General features: G+C 37.0%; 1 protein-coding gene across 1 annotated transcript in view; it reads right to left on the reverse strand.

The window, feature by feature from the left end:
- The window catches only part of drd2a (dopamine receptor D2a), a 59,045-nt gene extending 45,264 nt beyond the window's left edge, over positions 1-13,781 (reverse strand). Inside the window, exon 1 of the mRNA XM_025008755.2 lies at positions 13,673-13,781. The gene's annotated coding sequence lies outside the window, so the exon portion shown is untranslated. The remainder of the gene's footprint in view (positions 1-13,672) is intronic.
- Positions 13,782-19,186: the final 5,405 nt, after the last annotated feature.

Here is a 19,186-nt window from a genome sequence, read left to right on the forward strand (position 1 = left end):
TTACAGACAGTTTGTCTTACATTGTTTTTTACATGAAACCTCTCTTTGTAAACAAGCATGTTTAAATGTTGGTGCTTAATTCCTAAAACTAAGATCCTGAATAGAATTTTTTTTCTATTTTCTGCAGATTGGATATGAAGATGCATGTAGTCAGACGTCACCCGTGAGTTTGAGGACTTCCTCCAGTTTGTCATTCTGTCATCATTCTTTCATTTATTTAAGTGGTATAAATGAAGTTCAGCAAAGAGATCTGACAGAGAACCTAATGACAGTATGTGGGCCCACATGTTTGTGGCCAAAAATCCTCCATCACTCCATCAAACTTAACAATGCCTTACTGTGGAAAGTAAACGGATGTACTGTCATTGATGATAAAACAAGTTATTGTGTGAATAAGAGACAATAATTTTGTGAATTATTTAATGTTTTATATTTAGTAACGTGTGTCATTTAAATAAACTTTTGTTTTTTAATTGCTGTGAAAGTATAAAAGCCTTGGAACCATAGTAAAAATATTATCTCTAAATTTGTTATTATACAGTTTAAATTTGCTGATGAGTTCATATTAGTTTGGAATGAAATGCTGTTCATGCATTAAAACAAAGCAAACATTTATTTTTTTCTATTTCTGAACTCAAATATTGAAACTTTTTAGTTGGAATATTACATGTAAAATCCAAAAAAGTTAAAAAAATCAACTTCTATTCTGTAGCTAAAGACGTTTCGCTTCTCATCTGTTGAGTTTTCTCAATTCAAAAAGGAGAGTTCGCATCCTCTTCTTTTTAAATTGTTAAATTGCTTTAAACCTGTTTTGGATTTACCATGTCCTGGATGACTGAGAATCTACACCAGCATATTACATGAATAATAAAAAACAGAAAAACAAACAAACAAAAATCAACATTTCTGACTTTAAGAGAAATGTGATTAATTAGTGTGAGCAATTTAAATCCATGCAAGAATGCTGATCAGAAAAAAAAAGCACCAATGAGCCAACTCTGGCAGGATTCCTTGATTTTTCTTGGTTGATCCACAGCCACAAACTGTCTGTTATGTCCTGTGGGGTCATAGTGGTAAAATAAGAAACATCAAAAACCATCTCAGTTAGTACCCTCCATATCATCTTTTACTTTAACCTACTTACTTTCTGACTAACTGCCTGACCTGAAAGAACACCTACCTGTCTTTTTCCACCCCCCAAACACACTCACTGTTGAAAGACTTAGAAGATTCATCCATAATTAAGTTTATTGTGTGTTTGCATGGAAGTCGGACTGAATCAGACTGCAACCGTTATGTTTTAATTGACTTATGAATGTTGCAAGGTTATAAACCTTGAGAAGACTCACAAAAACATGCAAACTTTAAACAAAAGAGGCCTGCAAAGCTCAGATTTGACAAGGCATTCTTTCTGTGAGGCAACAGCTTTAACCACCAAACAACTGTATCGTCTAAGTTTCTTTTTCATACCTGCACCATGCAAGATGTTTATGACAGAGTTATGTGTCAAGGTGCAGTTTACGTAGAATTCTGTCTGATTTTTAAAGTATTTATATATATATATATATATATATATATATATATATATATATATATATATATATATATCAGTGGCGGGCGGTGCATTTCACACTTAGGCCTTCACTGATGTCCAACTTAGCCAATAAATACCTTTCATTAGACCAGCATTTATAACACCAGGATTGTAGAGTAGTTAGAAACACACTTAAGCACTACTTGGCATTGCATCACCTCAGTTGTGTACAAAATGGGCTAATATCCGGTGCATTTTAAAAATCAACAAACCCGCATCAGCAATTAAAACATATCTGGTATGCTACTGTCAAAATTAAATAAAACAGAATAAAATAAATAAAATGTTTGCACTCACCAAAACAGCTGTGTCCCCCCAAACACGTATTTCAACACAAAATCCATGCTGGAGCAGGTTAGCTAGCTCAGAGTCGGCTGTCCTCCTCTAACCAGATCTAGCTTCTCTTGAAAAGTTCGTCTTGAAAACAGTCTTGCCAGTAAATCAGCAACCAAATCAACATGTTGCTCTCCTTCGGCCATTGTGGGTTAAAAAAGGTTTTAACCGGTAACAGTTCCGGGTGTGACTCTGTTGATCTGCATAGTGCTGCCGCGGCTCAACTCGTAAGTATCCATGTCCAATCACAGGACGCGTAAATGTCACGTTCAACGTGAGGCCAGCTAGAAGGCCTTACTGACACAACTCGTGATCTGATTGGCTGTCGCAACTGTCTATCAACCGTATTTGCCCGTTCACTTACAGCGCACAGACGCCAGCACTGAATAGCTGAATTCTGATTGGATAAAAACTCTAACATAAAAACAGCAGCGCTGGAAGGAGCATAATATGACACGAAGAGAATATGAATACTTTTACATATCTAGGGAAAGTAAATTAAAATTAAAGTAAAGTAAAAAAAAAAGTAAAAATTTATTTGTATAGCACATTTCAGCAGCAAGGCATTCAAAGTGCTTTACATAATAAAAACATCAGTAGGATTACATTACAATCATCAAAAAAAACATCAAAAACATTACAATCATCAAAAAAAATCGTAAAAATGATAATCATAAGGTCAATATGTAGTAAGATATTTTGTTCAGAGCAGCTTTACACCTGAATTTGTTTGTGGACTACTAATCAATTAACCTTTTCATAATTAACCTTTATCACAATTATGATCATGATTTCTGGTCATGTTAGGCCAGCAGAGAAGGCCTTGCTGGCCCTGACGGCCCACCACTGATATATATATATAAATAAATAACTACAATGATATTTTTTGGAAGGCTAAACCCCACAGAAACACCTCTGAATTACCAAACAGATGAGCACGAACCACCAAACGACCTATATGTTTAGCAATGTAGGAGCTATCTAATATATGGATGAATAAGTAGTCCAAACTGAAAGACAAGAAACAGAAATAACTCTTAACACCTAAATTCTTCACTACTGATGAAATATTGCAGATTAGTGACACAACCGGAGGAGTAAAATCTGCCTCGGCTGGAAGCAGCCCTCACAACCAGCTTTTCTCACTTCTGTGCCCCTGTAGGGGAAATTCAGGCAGATAGCCAGATCACAGTTTACACTTCTGAGTGACTCACACATAAACATGAAAAAAAATAAACCTCTGATGTATACACTTGTGATGCACTCACATTACCCAGAATTGTTGCATGATGTACTAACACATCTAATAGTTATCTTAAAAGTAACATTTCCGCCTTCACTTGATTTTAACTTGTGTTGATGATCAGATGTGAAATGGCTGCTAAAATCCACAGCGATATTACTGTCACTCTGTCTGTGCTGTTTTACAAATTAGTTTCTGCCTCATTTCGCAGAAATGAAACATTTTACAATTCATTAAATATGGTCAAGATCCTGATTTCTTTGTACGCACTCTTATTTCCTGGGGCTGAAAACAAAGTTCACTCGCGAAACTGGCATTCACAGTTAACCTCGTGTCAAACAGAGACACAGATTGGAGCTGCAAGCCCTGCCAGAGCACAGAGTCACCACAAACAGCAAGCTGAAGCAAACTGAAGGTGTTCAGCAGTAAACACAGACCCCACTGTCACACAAAGAGATAGCATTCCTTCTTTTACTTGCAGGAAACCTCACAGCACACGCACACACTCGATCCATCGGTCCTGGAAGTGAATCATATTTCACGCACCAGCAGTCAATCCTTTAAAGTCTGCCTTATCCTATAAAGAATTTATGAAATCACTGCTGGTTAGCACCAAATAAGCCTGTGTGACATCTTGAGCTTGACATTTAGGCTCCCTTCCCTGGCCGGCACTTGCACTGTAACTTGACATGCAGACCTGTGTGTTGATGGAGGCAGAGCGATGGAGAGACAGGCAGGGTTGGCATGACCGTCTGTTTCGAGGATAGCTGTGACAACAACTGCTCCTCGGGAAGAACTTCAACAGAGATAAGCAAGACGGCGAGGAAAACGAGGAAGAGATGTCTGTGGGAGGTGTGTTCGCACCTTTCATATCCAAAAGAGAGATTACTTGAAGGGATTTAATATTGTATATTTAGGTCCTATCATAAGACTAAAAGTGACGACAAAACTGATGTTCGCAAACTAAAAAAATAAAACACATCACTGAACCTCATCCATGCATTTTATTTGACTGTGCCTCGGGCCGAAAATCAGGTTGTTTATAATCTGCAGTTTGTTCCTCTAAATCCTCCTTATGCTGAAGTTTCTTTGTATAAAACACTGAAGAGTTGCTCCTGACTGCAGGACAGCATAATTACTTCACATGAGTGTGCGCAAGAATGACTCAACAGGACATCGACTCTGTGAAGTACTTCGTGGTAAATAAAACAAAAAAAAACCCACACATTTTTTTTTCACTATTTGTTGTGTGATATAAAACTGCATTTATTCTAAACTAATTCCTGTTATCAATGTAACATACAGTAAATGTTCTGAAGTTTTCAAATCCCAATGAAGAGCAGGTGTGGAGACGAAGACAAGGAGAAGAAGCGGCAAATAAATAAAAAATGTCATCAATCCCATTTTCATGGCTTTGCAATCACCTGTCACTTCATCTTTGTCTACAAAGAGAAGAAAGGAGATTGTGGTTCTTTCAGAACAAGGAGACAAAAGTGAGTTTCAGCACAGAGAAGACAAAACTGTCTTGTAAGGTCACGCACCGTGCTGATTCTGCCAAGCCAAACAGCATGCGGACAGCACGATGGGCCAAACAGGATTTGCTTTTGCATTCATATACAAGCCTGTTGGCCTTCTGGCCATCCATGACTGAGTACAAAGATGCGACTGTTTCCCCGACATGCTTTCATGTATCCTTTTCCATCTGCTTCGGCTGATTGCAGACGGATTTGAAATTGAAAAGGCTTTTCCCCCTGATAAGTTTGGGGTGATTATGCACAACTCAGGGACCGAGTGGAGAAGTAGCAGATTGCAGTTTGATTGAATCAATTCACATTTTTTACATTCATTTGCAGTCCCTGACTGTCTGCCCAAATACAAAGTCAAGTTTCCTGCTAGAAGTTTATTCTCTAAAATGAGTCTTTTAAAACATCTGTGGTTTTCCAAGGGAGACATATTACAGGTCCCAGAGCCTAGATTTACAAAAAGACAAAAAGAGAATCAGAAAAAGGCTGCGGAGAAAACGACAAACCAGCCTTGTGTACCATATTGGCCCTAATGGCAGCAATGCTGTTTGATTGGCTATATTGTGCTGCAGACCAAATCACCAATTCCTCCAGTGGCTTGAAAAAATGTTTAATGAGCTCCATTTTGGCTCAGTGCTGCAGAGGGATGTATGTCATGTCACATTAAAGGATTCAAGGTTATCATATTTTTCTCACCTCTGTTTGCATGAGCTCATGGGCAGAAATGTGATATGAACACTCATTAATTTAATATGTAAGTGCAAATTATTTATATAAATATGTGTGCCTGTTGCATTATAGATGGAAAAAAATCAATTTCTCTAAATGAGTTTCAGTTCTTGACAGATGATTTTAAAAATATTGAATCATTACTTTTCAAGAAAAGCTTTTTTTATTACTTTGAAACAAAAAAAATGTTTTGACCTAAATATTGTGGCTTGCCAAAACAAACATTAAATGATTTTTTTAAAAGCTGTGATTTTTTAAAAACATAAAATAAAAATATGAAAACATGAATCTAAAGAACAAAAATATGCACTCTGTTGTGCCTTCTGTCTTTGTGCATGCTTGAATTTGTTGAAGCAATAACTCGAAGCCTAAAAGCTGTTGATCAGTCAAGTTCCAGTTTTTAAATTTCAGAGATTTCAGCATCTCAGGATGAAGTCTTATCAGTTAAATGAAGAATCCTCCAAACTGATATTCACTTCTTGCAAAATAGTTTTAATAACCATTTTATACTTCTTTTCAGTGGAAAGTTACATTATTAGTGTTTCAAAAAAAATTTTGAAAAAATTGATGTATTTGATTTTAGTGTAATCCCATCTCAACAATTTAATCCTCATCTGTAATAAACTGAAATCTCATTCTCATGTTATGGACGCATGATGTCATGAAAATAAGTCTCCTGCCAAAAACAATGAGGGTTCTGCTTTAAGACCATTCAGTGTGATTAACATAATTTTTTCATGGATTTTTCTTCATTTTAGGTCATTTTGAGGACGAATGGCTGGAAGGAGAGAAGGAAGGAAGGAAATGAACAAACAAATAAAGGAAGAAAGGAAGGGATGGAGGAAAAAATAACACAAAAAGACAAAAGAAACTAAAGAAAGGAGGGAAAAGGGGAATGAAGAAACAAAGGAAGAAATTAGCAAAAAAATGAGCAATGGAAAAAATTGAAAAAAGGAAAGATAAAAAGAGGAAGTTATAGAAAGGAACTATAACAGGAAAGAAGAAAGGAAAAGACTGACTAAAGAAAAGATAAAGGAACTAAATGATGGAAGATAAATAGATGGATGGATGGATGGATGGATGGATGGATGGATGTTTTTCAGACTGACTCAGTTACATGGTTTCCTTTCTTCTGAGCAGCACATATTGGGAAGAAAGAAGTCTTTTGCCGCAGCTCACACACTGTGATGCTCTTGAACATACAGTCCCTGGCAGCAATGATTAAAATGCTAAACTTCAAACTACTTTTTTAATACTCTAGTTTAGAATTTCTCAGCTCCCATCAGTAACCATACTCATTGGCATTCTCAGCATATACACAATTTTAGCACATCAATATTTTCTGTTCAGTTTGAAGAACCATCATCCAAAAAAAAACACCAAACTGAAGAGAAGTAAATTCTTCTCTTCAGTGGCAGGGATTACTTCCACAGTCACTGACTACATGTATGTAAAGCTTCACCTAATTAAAACGAATTAAAAGAATTTGCTCTAGATACAGTATCTGAAACTAAAAAAAAATGGAAGAAACTAACAAAAATTACCTCAATGAAGTAGTGAGTGATGCATGGAGAAGATACTAGTAAGGCTGGAAAAGACGTGTGCACAAAAATAGAAATTTGGGGAATGAAGGCAGCAAGAGCTGAAGAGCACTCAGTACCAGGGGGATAAGGATCTTTATTTTAAAAAAGACAATTCCTGACTATAATTGGAAGCTAGTGAGAGTTAGTGAGTGTGCTAATGAAGGGGATCCGAGATGTGATAGTTAGCACAAATGTAGAGACACAGAAAGGGAAAGGACAAGGAACAAGATAAGACAAGTAAAGCCAAATTTATGTTTTAACAGACTGATGTGGAGCCAATGTTACTTATGCTACTGTGAGCACATACGTTAGACAATGTGTCTTTGCTTGCAGTAAAATTCTTATAGTTCTCCAGTTTTGCCACCAGTGGAGCGCTAATGAATGTTGAACCCAAATTAGTTTTTTAGTGTAACCATTGCAAAATAAAGAAGATGTTTGTAGAGACATTTATTCAGTTATTGAACCATGACTTTGCACAAATTGGTATAGCATGAAGACAAGAAGCAGAGTTTGACCAAATTGATGAGATACGAGCTGCAGGATTAAGTGGATTTGTGCTGCTGTTTTTACTTTAAAGAATTCTTACCTTCAAAGACGCATATCTGTTCATAAAAATGCTATTTTATACATCTTTACATTATCATCAGTTTCACATTACAGTTAGTTAAATTTAATTGGATGAATATCTACAACTATTACCAACGAGAACATATAAATATTGTTTGTTTATAACCTTTTCAAAAAAACTATTTTCCAATGATCTCAACCATGCCCCAAGACGAATAAACCATTTTTTAAAATCCATTTTATCTTTCTTTTGATAGATTTAGGCGGCAAGTCTGGTTAGGTTTGTGTGTTTAAAAGGTCTGATTAGGATTCATTGGCAAACATTAGTCATTTGTTGTAAAATAATCTTTTTGTATAAAAGAAGCTGGGTGTAAAAGAGTCCACAATTTCTAGAGGTGAAAATTTTTTTTTTTTTTTTGTCTAGCATCTGAGCTGCTTGGAAAGGAATTAGAAAGAAGCTAACAGTCCTACCTGACAGAGTTGGAAAGTATCCAAGAATAATTTTGGCTTCTCCAAGAGACTTACTGCCACTCTATCCACGAAGCTGTGGGGCCTGAAGAAAGAGTAAAACAATGCTTCTATGTCAGAAAAGAAATGAGGAGCAGCTGGTGCTGCTTGTGCTAGATTGTGTGGCAAAAAAAAACGAGACCATTTATACTCTGGTGCAATACCAAACATTTATTTTACAGAAGAAAGCACTTGGAAACTAAATGCAGATTAGATGTTTGTGTCCTTACAGTTCATTAGTTGAAGGAATGATAGTGCAACAAAACAGGTGTCAGTTACAATAAATGCCTTATTATCACTTGCTGACTTAAATTCTCTTTTCTGCTTAATGGGAACAGAGTGTGGCTTATTCAGAGCGGACTGCTGACTGAAAATGGCATCATAACAGCTTGGCCTCAGGACCTGAAAGAGGGATCATTCTAACGGGTCCCTACTAAAGGTACTGTTGTGTTTTAAGCTGATACTTCAAATTTTTAAAGATTTTCTGCATTTACATCCATAGATCTGTGATATTGGGACATTGCAGTGTCAAAACAAATTATCACAAATACACTCGTGGCTCTCATACAACTTGATCCGTTGTCATTTATCTTCAACACAAAAAGCCTTTGCCCTTTAATGCTGAACCACGACAGTGCTCTTCTCTAATTAACTGCAATGGATTCACAGCTCCGGCTAAATTTTTTATTTGGTAGTGAAGGTCATGCTGAAGTCCTGTATAGAATGTTAGAGGAGAGGGAAAAAAAATGTTTAATTTATTCCTGCAATTATCAAAGCATGGAAGTGTGACGAAAACAGCCATTGTTTAGCATTGGTCAGAAAAAAAATAAAACACAAAACAAATAAAGAACGTGAATGCAAAACCTCTGCGAATGTGTCAGCAGCCACATAAAAGATGGACAAATGAACTGTATCTTGAATATTATGCTGCAGCTAAGTCAACCAGTTTCTCTTGGAGTCTAAGTGAAGCATATGTACATGCTCCAATAGAAAAGGATATGAATGATTTCATGCGTAATGGCTGCGCATGCAATGTTTAGACTTCCTTGATGCTCTTTTAGCATTGCTCCTTCATGTTTTTCCCCCCCTCAAAGCAGAAGGAAATTACTGTGCATTCTCCTCAGCTGCACTGTTGTGATAGTTCAAAACACACAGAAGCTGTGATGTGTATTTACATAAGGAGTCTGGAACAGGCAAGAGGTCTCCTTGCCCAGGGTGCACTGGTGTTCCTGAAAGCTGTCTCCCTGACTGTAGACACCCATCCTCAGGCTACCTTTGTGCAGCTAATATTCATGCACCAAGCCTGCCAACTTCAAAACTGTCATGCTGTCTCCTTTTTTTTAACTCACAATCCATCACTTTCTTTTCTTTGTTTTGATCTTTCCTTCTTATCGCTCACTTTATCATGCAGCACTTCCATTATTGCTATTATTCTGTTGAACAAAGTGAACCTTTAGTGTTTCAGCACTCTCCCTACTCTCCCATTTTTTTATGCTGCACATAATTCAGAGGATATGTCTGGATAGCCCTCAGTAGGGACGCATCAAGAGCCATTTTTGCTTCTCTTTTACCTCGGTCAAAAATTCTTTTTTCAGTGTATAGATGTTTGTGTGTGGGAGCAGCTTGGGTGTTATTAATATTTTTTGAGCGTTCTCTTTGCCGAGAGCCAATAGCCATAGGTCTGCTGCTGCCCATATGAATGCTGCAAGGCAGGAGACGATGGAAAACAGATGCAGAAAGGGGATTTGAAAGAGTTAGGAGGGGAAGTGAAAGCAAAAGATAAGAGGATAGTGTGGGCAGGGGGCCAAAGGAGACTGGAGAGAGTCCATGAATAATAAGAAATGACACCACACACGAAAGCTCTGAAGCAACCTGCTGTCTCGAAAGCTACAATGTGGATTAAAAAGTTAAAAAAAATTAAATCAGGAATTTATTCTTTTATTATTTTGAACAAGGATCCACAGGAACTTCATATTGTAATCACTGTGGCTCAAAACTTCACCATGCATGCCTCTAAACAAAACCTGTGCTTTGTGTTCTTGCATCTTGTTCACTGAGTGGTTCTGGACATGCAGCAGTTTTGAAATATTTAAAAACGTCTCCTTTAAAGGGAGACGTACAGTACTTCAGCTTCAGTGGTCTGCGGGGAACAACATGATTTGGAGTGTTTGTGGCATTGACTCTTCACACTGCCCTTCTGTCATAGTGCTGTTTGACTGGCACGAGTGTGCCTGTGTTTGTGTGTTTAAGACGGCTCTGTACTCGGTGGAATGTCTGCTGACTGTCGAACGTGTTATTGGCTGTCACTCAGCTGGACTTTCGCGACCATCACACTCAATTAATGTCTTATCATAAGGCTAGGAAGTGGGTCAAATAGTCTTGGTCTAAGTTGTTTTTAAGGACAACATAGATCTGAGAGAATGAGTCCGCCAGAGTATGAGAAGAAGTCTAAAGGAATAAGGCCAGAATAAACTGGAACAAAATAGACACAAAAGTTTCAAAAATATCTGCTCAGGTGTGCTTATAAATACATTATTCAGGTGTTTTCTGAGTTCAAAGCAATAGTTCAGTTGTTTTGATGTGGGGTTCTGTGTAAAGGTTATGAACAATTAATATCTTACTTGCTGTGGATAGCTCTGAACAATCTCAGTTTGGAAAAAAAGGGTTTAGTTCTGGCTGGACTGACAGGCTAACGGTTAGTCAAAACAGGGCCAAGACCAAAGTGGATTGCTGTCGTCTTAAAACACCTCCGATTTCACAAATTTCATAGCAGTTTATGCAATCCCTGTTTCATAAACCTTTACATTAGCATCAATTTCACATTACACGGTTATTCCAGCTATGATCTTCACTGTGCATTGGAGCAGTTCCCTGCCGAGTGCGAAGCAGCCAGGAGGAGAGTCAGCTCCTCTGAGTCTGAGAACATGGCTCCTGACAGGAAAAAGGAGGAATTCTCCTTTCAGAGTCTTTGCTTCAAGCTGAGGAGTTTAAGTATCTTGGGTTCTTGTTCATGAGTAACAGTAGGAAAATGAATTAAGGGATCAGGACTTTGTCTGTAATAATGAAGGTGTTGCTCTCATCTGTCATGGTTAAAAAAAACAACAAAGAACAACGAGTTGAAAGGCAAAGCTCTCAGTTTACTGGTCCATCAGCATTTCACCTAGGATCATAAGATATGGATCATGACTGAAAGAGCGAGATCTTGGATACAAGCAGTTGAAACAATCTTCCTCCATAGGGTGGCCAAGCCTAGCCTTAATGATAAGCTGTCATTCAGGAGTAGCACAGAGAGAAAAGCGGCTGCTCCTTCACACTGAAAAGAAACAGCTGAAGTGCTTCTCTCCCCCAGGGAGAGGAGACACCCTAGAGAAGACCCTCTGGAGGGATTGTATTTTCTTACAGCTAGCTGCTGCTGCCACTATATGTGCCTGCAAATAATCATACAAGTCTATTTATACAAAACTTTGTTTGTTTTAAATATTTTTGATGCTGTTAGTCACACCAGATTATCTAAAAAGGGGTTCTTTCTAATTATTGCTTTTTTTATCTTAGTTATCTGTGCTTTATTATCCATGCACTAGTTTGTGACATTTCTTGATATTTGCAACATATTTTTATGTCTGGCATTCAGGTTCACATTGATATTTCAGGAATATTCGATCTTTCAGAAGCTTATTGACAAATACTGACTTTCCCTGGCAGCCAAATCCTCGTTATTTGCTCAGTTTATCTTGGGGTGATGAAGTTTCTTCATAACTGTGATCATTTTATTCATCACATTATGCCACATCCTCCTAATTACACAAAAATACCTCATCGAAAAATGAACAAAGAAGTAATGATGAATTCAGAATACTCACTCTCCTAATAATTATGAACACAGTGCAGGTTTCTTTAAACCCCACAATCATTTGAAAAAGTGATGTGAATGAAAATGAGGATGAAACTGAGGCTGTTTGAATAACAAAGCTCTGCTGTGTGCTTTTTGGCTGCTTTGTTGAATATTTGGCCCACTGCTTTAACAGCTGAGTTAAAACTAATGAGAAGTTTTTAAAAGGTCACTTTTTCAGTTAGCCTGTTTCATAAAACACCCAGCTGAGTTGTTAACTCCAGTTTAGTGTGAGCCACAACTTTGTGTAAAGCGGAGACTTATTTCTGGAAATAGACGGTGGTGACACTTACTGTGCAGTGGTAACAAATTTTAATTGAAGGAATGCATATCGCCCTACACCTTTCATACCACAGTTTCATGCAATGTTGTGAAATACTGCGACATGTTATTGCTCAGAGAATGTTAAAGGTGATTCTCAGATACTACCACACCAAAACCAGCTCAATCTCTGACAAATTGACAGAGCTGCAGTCATTTTTATGTTAGCTAAGCTTGCATAGCTGTGGTTGCAATCAGTTGGGTTGACCTAATCAGTTTTTGATGCACATCCAGTGATTACTATCTGAGAGTTTCTTTAAAATCCATCGAGTGGTTCATGAGACAAGTTGCCAAAAGTTAATGACAAAGTTTTAAGCAAAACTATAATGCAACGTGTCATGTCAGAGTGTGTGGTGGGAAAGATGCTCAACTACTAACACACCAGATTTTATCTCAACATCTGTAAAGTTTCCCATTTCCGTGTTTGATTATGACACTGCGCTATGGTGCCCATCTTGAATGAGTTTGACTCCAATAAGTAACTTCTAATGATTACTTTTTGAAAGTTTCATTAAAATCCATTCAGTAGTTCATGATATTGCTAATAATACAGACAAACAAGCACAACACACACACACACAGACATGGGCACAAATATTATCGGCACTTCACTGTTGGTGTTGGGTCAGAACAAATGAAACAAACAAATTGCTTTGTCAGCTATAATTTTTCAACAGTAAAGAACTTTATATCTATTCTTATTGAGAGACATCTAAGGTGACCGAGAAAAATGAACAACGCAACTCAACAGTTTCAAGGGAGAGTTCAAAGAAATTTTTTGTCAATTTTTTGCTATAAAATGTGATAAAGTAGTCAACATTAATGATGGCTACAGATGATATCAGTCGACAAGTTTGACAAAGGTTGACAGTGTCAGAAAGAGACCAAAACCCAACAACGTGACTGCTGTTTTAACTTACATCAGAGGAAGAAAAAGTGATGCTAAATACCTCTGAGAGACTGCAGAGTCCTAAGACTTACATCATCTACAAAACCAAAGTCAGCATGTCAAGTTAGACCCATTTTCTTTGCTGCAACTGCCTGGTTAGCACAAAGGTCAAGGGAATGTCATGTCACTTCAACTTGTTTTCACATCAGATTGGATAAATAATACATTGGTCAACAACACAAAACATCAAAGTTTAATAATAAACATTAAAACGTGGTAGAATTATTATATTTGCTTGGCTCTAAAAATGTTACTTTTGAAAATTGTCATACGTCAGGGATTTGCATTATTGTAAACCACCAAATGTATAAAATGTATGTTTTCCTTTTCTTTCTTTTTTTTTTTATTTTCTTGTAAATAACCAAATGCACTAAATGGATAGTTCTGATTTTTTTGAATTGGGGTTCTGTGGAAAGAAACAAAGAGTATCTTACCTGTTCTAGTTACCTTGAACAGCCTCAGTTTGGAGAATTAGTTTCATTCTGACCAAAACGATGAGTCACAATGGCTGGTCTTGATGCTGAAATGCTGAGAGTCATTCACAACACCCACTCTGACCTCTAACAGCTCCCGCAAGATCATTGTTTTAAATCTGCAAATTATTATTTGAAGTCAACTCTGTCTGTGTGAGGTTTTGGGTTTTTTGTTGGGTTTTTCTTGAGTTTTGTTATCTTGTTTTGCTTTCTGTACTTCCTTCCATGTGTTTTTCCACTCTTCCTCAGGCTTCACCCGGTTTTACTCCCACGCCCACTTCCACCTGACAGTAATGAGTCTCACGCACCTGTGCCCACTTACCTATTATCCTCTGTGTTTCATAAGTCCGGTCTTCTCCTCCACACTCTGTCGGTTCATTGTTTGTTGTTTCCTTGTTGTCTTGCCCTGCCATGTTTTGGATTTTTGTTATGTTTTAGCTGCTGCCACGTCAGCTTTTGTTTTTGCTCATTTTCTTAAGTTTAATAGATTAGTTTTGTTTTAAAAATGAGTCTGCACCCTGGGTTTGTCTCCGTCTCAACCCTGCATGACAGTCTCTTAGCAAACTTTCTTATGAACCACTGGGTAGATTTTAATGGAAGATACTAATTATTACATGTACCTCTACAGCTGATGGACTTTTGTAGCCAACTAAATTTTAAAATTGTTGCCACAGCGAACTGATTTTAGAAAACCCCAAAATGTCTATAATTTGGTCAGTTTTACAGATATTGAACTTAAATTTTATGTGGTAGTAGCTAAGAGTCATTTGACCAAAATGGCTATAACTCAGTTATATTAAAATGATCTTGGTCCAATACTTTGGTATGAAATCCAGCGGGCGATAGGCATTCTTTCAAAGAATGTTTGGCCTTTATTTAGAATTTTGGAATTAAATTACCTATTATATGTTTTTAATTGATACTTAGCTGTGTTACTTTAAAAAAAGAGAGGTGTGATGTAACTCTGTCTGGCTTTTTAAAATGTTCCAGTGAAGGAAATTTTCTTTTAGACCATTTCAAATTGTTGTAACTGTGGTCTTTGTTGGGATCTTAGGAGGTGTGATGTTTCATTTCACTTTTATTATGCCTGACGCGTGTAACTTCATTTGTGCTCCAATGAGTGCCACTAAAATTGTCTACTTAATGAATCCCTTGTGACTCCATTGTGTTGAGTTCTGGATTATATTGTGGTAGAATGATGGACAGGCCATGTTTATATATGGTTTTACAGCCTTCGGAGCAAATTACCCACTGAGAGTGTCTGGCCACGAGTAGCTTAATGTGGAAAACCTGGGGGAGGCGACTGCAGCCACATTTTGCATGTCTTCATTAACATGTTGTGCAAGACATCTCCGTAAAGCAAGTGTAAGCAACAAATAGCAAAAATAAAATAACTGCAAAATATATTTATACAAAAAAACATTTACTTATAGTGATTTTGTTCTTTCTTGTTCTTTTTGATGCAACAATGGCTTCACAGCTGGAGATTTATATTGGATGCTTCAGTCAATGGCACATTTGTTGCTGGGCGACAGGAAAATGACAAGAATCACCTTACCCCCCTCCTCATTGGCTCTTCTCAAGCATCTGTGATTTTCCAACTACACTGCTGTTCCGTTTTGCTCTCCAACTTAAAGCCTTTGGCCAACTTCTGCTGCTGATCCTGCAGAGCTGCTTGTAGTCAGGGAGGTCCTTCAAGAAAATGGTCCACCGGCTACTGAGTTTCTCACAGAGCTGAACATCCTTGTTTCTCGTTCCTCATCTTTTTAGGAATATTTATAGCCTTCCCTGCACTTATTTTGCTCAAGTTTCCCCATAGTCATCTCAAAAAATAAAATAAAAAAAAATGAATCTAATAATTAAAAACGTCTAGAAAACAAATTTCCGTGATGGCAGATAATTTATCTATTGTTTACTATAAATGTCTTAAATCCAGGAATTGTGTGTCTGTGTTTGTGTGTGCATGCATGACTCCACAAAAACAAGACAACTGACATGACAACTGCTTCATTTTAAATAACAATGAACCAAAAACCAAAAATACACTTACATTTTTCAATCTGCTTGTCTTTGAACTTTTGTTTGTACGGTATGTTCCTGTTTTCTCACTCTGAAGAGCACTTGCACAGAGAAAGACATTTGTAAGATTGTTAGGGTTCTGTGAAATGACTTGAAGTAAACCTTGAGATATATAATATCTCTACAATGATTTTATCCTTTGTCAGAGTTTTTTAATACTGCAAACTTAAGAAATCACATTTTTAGAACATTTTCTCTGTTTGTTGTTGACCTGCATATAAGTGACAAGACATAAGAAGGTCCTGCTGTGTCTCGTTGACAACAGCACTGAACAGAAAAATTGGTGCAAAGAAAAGTCTTTCTTCTGTGTGGCTACAGCAGGGTTAGTCAATGTAGACTTTTGATCATCTGAGCTAAGAAAAAAATGTTCACCTCTAAAACATAGGGTTTAAAACACTGGTGCATGATTTTTGTGAGGAAAAACAAATCTTTCTTTATCCAATTTTTGGACTTAAAGCAGCACCAGAAAATGTCTGAACATTTAAACAGTGTTTTTCACTGGTTTTAAGGGATCACACTAACATTGGATTCACACAGTTGTTGAGAACTTGAAGCTGCCTTATGTGGGTAACTGAACACGTCATGGTCATGTAAAGAAATGATACCCGTGGCAGTAGCGTCGTGCTAAAGTGAAGTGATGTTCTAGCATATAGCTGCACCGTGACGCTGTCCTAGAAGGTTTTGCCAGGATGGGGCCCGGGGTGTATGCCTGGGGATATATTGTCATGGGAATAGTTGTAGAATAACTGTAGGGGCTCCCAGGATGGAAAAAAAAACTGCCAGATTGTTGTTACTTTGAGTCTTTTTTTTAAGACAAATTAAGGTAAGAACTAATAACAAGAAAATGGGAAGCAGTTTAACAATATTGCTAATTATTTGAGTCATTGCTCATTATAAGGCTACTTTTGAATAGAATGGTTGTCATTATCAAATATATAAAATATTAATTTCATTAAATAGGCTGCAGTTTCATTATTCATTTCCACTACTTGGAAAACACCACAAACAAGTTTAACACCCCACAATGATTTGCAAGTTTATTTTTATAAGTTCACACAGTCTGACTTGCTTTTTAACATTCAAAGAGTAGCAGATTTTATGATAATACACCATGTGTTGTTTGTTTTTATCTGTTAAAATGTCATCCAGCATCATTTCTCATGCGCTGATCCACTGCAGCAGGAACAAAAGTTAAAAGTTTGTTGATTAAAGGATTGCCCCCCCGAAAAACTGCAAGGTTGCAGGGCGCTGATTGATTTTGTTTTGTTTTGTTTGTTTTTCTTTTAAAGATTTTATGTGCTCTTGTGGCTTTTATTTGTCAGCAGAGAGACGAGGCAGGCACAGAGGAGGACAGTATGAAACTTACGCTCAGACCTTCTGCAACAAGATTCTGCCTCTGCTGAGCATTTTTCAACAAAATGAGATAACCAGCACTTCTTTTCACAGAACACATTTTTGGGTTTATAATTACATTCTAAATTTGTTGATCACGTGGGTTAAATCAATTACTTCACACATCCCATCTTCAACATTTTCATTGTTCATAAAATGATGGTTCATGGCAGCCTACATTGCACAGCTTCACCGTAGTTTTAAAATGAATGGCAGTACTTCGGAGCACGCAGTTGGACTTTAGGTCTCTGGGGAGGTGTGATCACTAAGAGGGGCTGCTGATAGAAAAATTAAAAAGAATCTTTTACATTTTATGTTTAGAGCTAAATAAGAAACACTCGTGGGAATGTAATTCACTAATTTTTAGACCTATTCAGCGTAAAAATACTCATTAGGAACAGATAAATGAGTATAACTCCAGCAGTCAGGGATGAGTGAACAATGAATTTTTATATTTAGCCAGCTGAATTGGATAGATGTCAAAATGACTCATATTTACTTCTTTTATTTGTTAAATTAAACAGCAAGTAAAGAGGGACAATATAGATATATAATATAAATGTTTTTTTACGTATATTTTTTCAAAAGATTAATTGCTATAATGCTTTTGTTGATCCAATAGGTAGTCACACTTTGCTAACACATGATCCTCACTTTGCAGTGTATGTGCAAAATTCCTGTTTGCATTGAAGTGTCTAAAGGTTAATTGGTTTGGAATAGCGGCTGAAAAGCAATTTGCCTACTCTAGTTTTATCAGGAAAGCTTCTTTTCCATCTATTTGAGTTTTAATCTACCATGTCCTGTCTTTGCAGGTTACCACTGTTGCACAATATGTTGCTCCGATCCAATTCAACCTATATCAAATTCACTTTGTTAAGCGATTTTTATGGTGCAGTGGAGGTCACATTCACTAGGGGTGAGTGCATTTCATTTTGACTGCTGAAAATAAAAAAATACTGAACGATATACTGTTGTGGGTACAGAAAGACTGTTGACAATGTTGGCTGCTTTTCTTTGTTTTACTTTTTCTCTATGATAAATGGAGCTCATCTGAGAGATTTTCTTCAAACTAACACTTTTTTTGTATATTTAGCAAATTGCAACCAGGTGCTCAGTATGAAGGCAGCTATAGAGCACAATGAATTTTAAACCTTTCTCTATGTTGGTGGTAAGGTGTCAGGCTTAGTGCTGGCTGCCCTAATCTTAACCAAAGTCCAACCTTTAACTCTTTACTTTAACTCTAAATCTTTGGTCCTATTGATTTCTGAAATATTCCAATCTCCAGTAAATCTTTAACTCATTACACTGGCCCACTGATTCTATCCTTGAGCTTAACCAACTTCAAGCCTTCCACTTACTTCAAACTCAAAAATTATGTCCCCGGTCCTTTTCTCTGATGTCACCAAACTGAAAGTCGATCATATTGGAGGTACTAGAGGTGTAAACTGGCGAGCGTTTGAGCTGACTGCTGAACTCTCTTAAAAAAGACATGGAAAATTTAGAGATTTAGATTGAGATTGTAAACTACTGCAGAAGGGGAGGTTGCTTAAATATGCAGCTCCGATCGCAAGAAACACTGGCATTACTACAAAATTATGTGATCAAACATCAAGCCAATGAATACCAGCTGAGAGGCCGCATCAGTAGTTTACAAAGCTAAACTGGAATTTTAAAGAGAAGCCTCTGAGTAATAATCAAGTGTGTTCAGTAGAATTTGTGTCAAGCACCATTACCCAACAGTTATAAATCATATGTATGCAATTTTCCACCGTCTCTGCCTCATCTTTTCTTACTCCACTCCCTCCCTCTCTCCTTTTAGTTAGTAATTCTTATGTTGGCTGTTTAGCGGGCCTTTTGGTACTATTAGAAAGTTTTTTGTACCGTTACTTTAGTATTGTCTTGTTTTAGCATATTTAGCCTTCCTGTACATTTAGTTTTGTTTAGTTTATCTTAGCTCATATTTTGACTGTCTTAGCCTAATTGTTGTTTAGTTCAGCTTTAACT

The sequence above is a fragment of the Kryptolebias marmoratus genome, linkage group LG2, assembly GCF_001649575.2.
Source record: "Kryptolebias marmoratus isolate JLee-2015 linkage group LG2, ASM164957v2, whole genome shotgun sequence".
Taxonomy (NCBI): Eukaryota; Metazoa; Chordata; class Actinopteri; order Cyprinodontiformes; family Rivulidae; genus Kryptolebias; species Kryptolebias marmoratus.